Genomic DNA, 5000 nt, shown 5'->3' on the forward strand with positions numbered 1-5000 from the left:
ACGGAAGGACGTTGCCATGGTAACCATTTGTTTATGCGCGCCTGCCTGCTAAAAACACTCGTTTCTAACGGAGGATACAGCATTTCGATTATTTTTCTTTGCTTTCGGAGACCAAAGATGGATAAAACATGAAAACGAAAGAAACAAGAAGAATGTAAATGCATATACTTAAGAGAAAAATAACGGGTTTGGGCAGAAAATTATGAAAGGTAGAGAGGAAACCGTCACAGAAAGAAAGATGGAAGAAAAGAAATAAAGCGCAAAGGCTTTAATGACGTAGAAGGAAGGGAAAAAGAAAAAAAATATTAACAAATTAACTGTGAGAGAGAGAGAGAGAGAGAGAGAGAGAGAGAGAGAGAGAGAGAGAGAGAGAGAGAGAGAGAGAGAGAGAGAGAGAGAGAGAGAGAGAGAGAATAAAAAAGAGTAAAACAGAAAAACAAATAAAACAAATACGATGCAATCCCTCCTCCAAAAGAAAGAAAAACATCAACAGAAAGAAAATCCAGAGCACAGCTAGGCCTCCACAGCCACAACCGCAGCCACCTCGCCGCAAGAGGCCGCCGCAGGCAACTCTTCAATATACCGAGCTGCCGGCCGGTCAACAAACTCTCCTCTCAATAAAAACGGAAAAAGTAAGTAATTCAAACAAAGGCGATTAAACTGATGGTATTTTAAAAACGATTAACAGTGATGTGATAACAATGACGACGATGAGCTAATGTTTAAAACCGTATGCTTCGGTGTCGGTGGTACCATTGCCATGACTGCCATGGCTTAAAAGAATTCGTAAAACAATGACAGAAAATAACACTACTGACAAAAAATACAAGATGCCAATGCAACCGACACTTTCGCCATTATTCTCGCCGGTTAAAAAGCTTATCAGAGATCGCAAATTCGCTGAAAAGGCGAAGGGGAACTTTTGCCAGCTACACGGTGAGAGTATGCACACGCTGAAAACGGCAGGCACACGGAGAAGGCAAGGGAAGATGAAAGAAAGGAGCGGAGAGAGAAAGAGAAAAATAAAGCGAAAGAGGGAAAAAGAAGGCGGCAAGAGTGAGAGAGTGAATGGAAATGTTCATGGGGAGGGTAAGGAGGGGAGGGGCGATGAAACGGAGAAGGGGTGAAATACGAGGAAGAGGAGTGAACAAGGGGGAATAAACTAAGCGCAGACACGCTCACCCTCTCTATCTCACACACACACACACACACACACACACACACACACACAGAAAGAGAGAGAGAGAGAGAGAGAGAGAGAGAGAGAGAGAGAGAGAGAGAGAGAGAGAGAGAGAGAGAGAGAGAGAGAGAGGGAGAGAGAGAGAGAAGAGAGGAGAGAGAGGGAGAGAGAGGAGAAGAGAGGAGAAGAGAGGGAGAGAGAGGGAGAGAGAGGAGAGAGAGGGAGAGAGAGAGGGAGAGAGGGAGAGAGGTCCGCCGTCCGCCGCCGGGTCGATCTCCCTCGTCTCCCGTTACCTCTCCCTCTCGCCTCCCTATGGCTTCTGCACGAGGCCCTGGACGCGGCCCTCAGAGGCTCTCAACCCCACGGCGGCCGGCGCTCCAACCCCCTTGCATCACGGAATCACGGCCTGTTTACAACCCCGAATGTGCCTTGAGCCTGATTCCTTTTTCCCCTTCTGTCATCTCATTCCTCTCTTTCGCTGACCTCTTTTCACCATTATTTCTTTCCCTCCTCTCTTTTCATCTAAAACCTGCTCCTCTCCTTCAATTTGACTGTGTTAATTTATCTTCTCACTGTTCTATTTTCATCGTATATCTGCCACCCCCTCCCTCGCGTAACCAGCAGAAAGTCACATAATGGAAGAGGGAGGGGGAGGGGGAGGGGGAGAGAGAGAGAGAGAGAGAGAGAGAGAGAGAGAGAGAGAGAGAGAGAGAGAGAGAGAGAGAGAGAGAGAGAGAGAGAGAGAGAGAGAGAGAGTCAACTTGACCCCCCCCCTTCGGATACCAAGTCACTCCCGCAACCATTAAAGATAAAAGGCAGATATCCACTCCAATATATATTAGCCATCCGACCGCGCCCATGCTGTTTTTCAACTCCCCCCCCCCCTCCAACCCCACACCCCAGCTGACAACACGATCCCCCTCCCCTTGCCCCAACTCCGCTCTCACACTTCTAAGACACACAAGCGTGTACAGAAACATACAGACAAGAATAAGTACAAGAGACAAATACATACAAACACATAATAACACACACATTCGGAAACAAATCCTACAAACAAGGAAAACGCTAAAAAGGAAAGAAAGAAAGAAAAGGCCACGCGCGCGCATGTGTGTGTGTACGTGCGTGTATACAATTAGGTACTATACATATACAGTGAATCCGGGTACTTTACCCTCAAACTCTGAATGAACCGGAGTTCGCTCAGACGGCGGGGGTCGGCCTTGTCAACACCGCCGAGGTTCAGCACGAGAGCTCAGGGGAGGGGAACATGGGGAGAGGAAGGAGAGGGGAAGGAGGGTAGGGGAAGGAAAAGGGAGAAAAAGAAGAATAAGGAACAGAACTGGGGACATAAAATGGAAAGAAACGGGAGGGACAGGAATGGAGGACATAGAAACAGCAGAACTGGACAGCGGAAAAGGACAAGGGAAGGAAGGCGACGGAAAGAGAAGAGAGGTCAGGCAATGAGGCGGTGGCGAAAGGAAACTCACTCACTCTCTCTCTCTCTCTTTTTCTCTCTCTCTCTGTCTCTCTCCCTCCCTCTCTCTTTCAACCAGCCACAAAGTCTCAGGTTCATTTGTTCAACGGATGTGTCGGCCACTGAACCAGCCTCCTTGAGTCCAGCAGGGGATTACGCCCCCTCTCTCCTCCCTCCCTCCCTCCCTCCCACTCCCTCATCCCTCCGGAATCCATATCCCCCTCCTCCCTTCGCCCCCAACTCCCGAGAGAAGCCGAGTCCCAATATCCCGGCAAAGAAAATCAATTCTTAGCCTGTACCACTTCGGCGGGCTATATGTGTGTATGTATGCGGCTTTGTACGTCTGGCGGTTCATGCGCGCCTACAACTACAAGGACATACGATAAATATTTGTGATACATAATAAAAGTAACTATAAATGGTGCACTGATGTGTTTTCTGTCTCTTCCCTGCTACCTCCTCCTATTTCCCTCTATCTCTTTGGGGTTAAGTGAGTAACTAGTGAGCTAGTCAGTTGTACATTTTCCCCTCATTTTCTCTGGATCCAAACCCGTGGAAGCAGTCACCCAATCAACCATGCAAATGCCACCCCTACGAATTCTCCCCTCCCCCCTACCCCTTCCTCCTAAAGGGCACGCTGACCCCTCCCCCTCCCCCCGTGCGAGCGAAGCAACACGAAAACGTCGTCGATCTCATGTAGGCGTGGCTGAAGCGAGGCCATGCCGGGCGGGCCAAGCGGTGCCACGGGCTGGTTTGGCCTGCCTTGCCTTGCCACTGCGGCACCGCCACGACACTGCGGCACGCACGAAGGGAGAGGAGGAGGAGGAGGAGGAGGAGGAGGAGGAGGATGGAGTGCCAGAGTGCCTGCCTTGCCTGCCTGGACTGTCCTACCTCCAGTGCCAGCTCCACCACGCCACACGCCGCCACACGCGTTGCGCCGCCTCACTCCCTCCCTCCCTCCCTCTCTCTCTCTCTCACTCCACTCATACAAACCAATTGCGGAGAGAGAGAGAGAGAGAGAGAGAGAGAGAGAGAGAGAGAGAGAGAGAGAGAGAGAGGAGAGAGAGAGAGAGAGAGAAGGAGAGAGAAAGAGAGAGAGAGGAGAGAGAGAAAGAGAGAGAGAGAGAGAGAGAGAGAGAGAAGAGAGAGAGAGAGAGAGAGAGAGAGAGAGAGAGAGAGAGAGAGAAGGGGGGGGGGTTGCCGGTGGGAGGGGCGTCCACGACGGGCGTGTTTGATCAAGTGGCCCCGCAAACAGGACCCCGTGTTTACTCCTCGTGTGTCAACCTTCCCACCGCAACTAAGTAGGATTTGCCCCGGATTTTGCCGCGCCCTCTTGAATATTGATACTCCTCCTACACCTACTACCGCGGCGGCGCTCACTTTCTCCATTTCCTCCTCCCCCCCCTCCTCCTCCTCCTCCCCCTTCTCTCTCCTTACTCCATTTCCAACCCTTTCCTCAAGCTCTCTTTTTTTTTACTCTCTTACTCTCTCATCTTCACTTTTCATTTTCTTTTTCTCCACCTTCACCTTCACCTTCTTCTCCTCCTCCGCCTCCTCCACCTTCATCTTCATTTTCTTCCACCTCCACCATCTCTCCCTCCACCTCCACCATCTCTCCCTCCACCTCCACCATCTCTACCTCCACCTCCACCTCCACCATCTCTACCTCCACCTCCACCATCTCCACCTCCACCTCCACCACCTTCGCCTCTCCGCCCGCCCTCCTGTCTAAATAGGCTGTAAATCAATGTAATGCTCCCCATCATTCACACTTCCGCGCCTGGGTGGGCGTGTCTTTTCTCAAACGTTCCTAGACCATTTTCAAACGTTTGATGATGGAATAATTTGCCGTCGCAATTATTCGAGCCTCACCGAAAATGTATGCAAATTAGCGCGTAGAATGAGACAGGTTCCACGGATACTAAAAATAATAACAACACCCGGCATCCTTCACCAAAGAGGAAACACGTGATTTTCTTATTCAACTCCTCAACCGAATTCGAAACCGAAGACAAGGATAAGGATGAGAGAGAGAGAGAGAGAGAGAGAGAGAGAGAGAGAGAGAGAGAGAGAGAGAGAGAGAGAGAGAGAGAGAGAGAGAGAGAGAGAGAAGAGAGAGACCCCGGCCAGTTTCCCCAACCACGACTCTATTTCCCGTGAACCACTAAACCATAAATCATCATTCCAATAATCAAAATGTAAAAAAAATAACATTATTACAACTTCCATAAATCGATGGCCTTGTTCTTTGCAAAGAGGATAAACAGAATGCCTGTTTTGTGCAAAATGATCAATGGAACGGATTACCTGTAGACAAACGGTGTATGTATACATACATATGTA

General features: G+C 49.7%; 1 protein-coding gene across 2 annotated transcripts in view; it reads right to left on the reverse strand.

The window, feature by feature from the left end:
- The window catches only part of LOC119595112 (amyloid-beta-like protein), a 90283-nt gene that overhangs the window by 11924 nt on the left and 73359 nt on the right, over window positions 1-5000 (reverse strand). The window lies entirely within an intron of this gene.

The sequence above is a fragment of the Penaeus monodon genome, chromosome 35 (assembly GCF_015228065.2).
Source record: "Penaeus monodon isolate SGIC_2016 chromosome 35, NSTDA_Pmon_1, whole genome shotgun sequence".
NCBI lineage: Eukaryota > Metazoa > Arthropoda > Malacostraca > Decapoda > Penaeidae > Penaeus > Penaeus monodon.